This window comes from Takifugu rubripes, chromosome 16 (genome assembly GCF_901000725.2).
Source record: "Takifugu rubripes chromosome 16, fTakRub1.2, whole genome shotgun sequence".
NCBI lineage: Eukaryota > Metazoa > Chordata > Actinopteri > Tetraodontiformes > Tetraodontidae > Takifugu > Takifugu rubripes.
In genome coordinates, this window is record NC_042300.1 from 5,930,912 (window position 1) to 5,932,196 (window position 1,285).

Consider the following 1,285-nt stretch of genomic DNA (forward strand, 5'->3'; position numbering starts at 1 on the left):
CAGGGAAGGAGCATCTGAACCATCTATGACCTAAAGACAAATTTATGATTTCAACTTTAAAACCATTGAAGAGATGAAGCCAATGTTGAGGACTGGGGTTAGGTGGCCATATTTCCCAGTCACCCGTGTCCTTCAAGTAGATGGTGAGGTAAGATGATACATCCTGCAACCCTTTTACTGCACACAGACATTTTCAGAACTGCAGGATCATCTCTGATGATCAGGATGTGGCAAGTTACTGCAGCAACAATGGGTCCTGTCTCAGACCTTTAAAAGCAGATTATTGTCATGTTCTAGCTGAAAACACTAAAATAAAACAGCAATAAAAAATAAATGGAAAAGGTGTAAAAAAAAAAAAATGCTACTCAAACCTGGATAAAGGTTATTTTTTAAACCAAAAGGTCTGACTGAAGTGAGAGTTTTCAGTGAGAGGTCGCCTTTAAGGCTCTTGTCTAAACAATAACCTTTCACCAATTGAACCTGACTTGGAATGCAAACAAGATAATGTAAATATTCTCTTTGTGCTTCTTCAATCTGGACTGCATAACACTTGAAGGTATCACAGTTGTACGCTATGCTTAACATCAGTGTCATCTGGAGCAAAAAGCTGAAGGTCAGAGTGACGTAGATGCCTCAAGTCTGATCATTATCTTTAATACCACGTCAATAAGGATCAGTGGCAAAGCTAAAGATGCATGCTCCCCCTGCACAGACTGTTATTAAAAAAGAATAATTTTAGGTAATTATATTAGCCAATTTAATGACAGGGTAGTGCAGATGTTAGTATGAAACAAAATACTTAATAAAAAGCTATAATCCATATGCATGATATGCATCCCTCTGTTTAAATTGGATGACAGGGTTGACCAAACCTCGTCTGCATCAGCTGAATTCCAGCCGGGTTTTCTGTGAGACCAGGTGGATCCCCTTTCACCTACAGTAAGTGCCGCTGTGTGGTGGGACAGAAACCACGGCTGGACTAAGACAGGGTTTGAGCACCATATGGGTACTAAGATGAGACACATATTATTAATGAGTTAAAAAAAAAGAGCTAAAAGAATCTTTCATTGAAAAGAGTCTTTTACTAAAGGACTGTTGCATCTTTGCATGATAACTTGAACTTCCAAATATATCCAAAAGTGTGTGTGTATGCATGCGTATGTACATACAGTACATACGTGAAAACAGTGCAAACATCATCATTGTTTACTGATCCCTGTCTCCTAGTCTCATTACTTTACATCTGCAGCCACACACAAAGGTAATAAATGATGCAAATCTATCA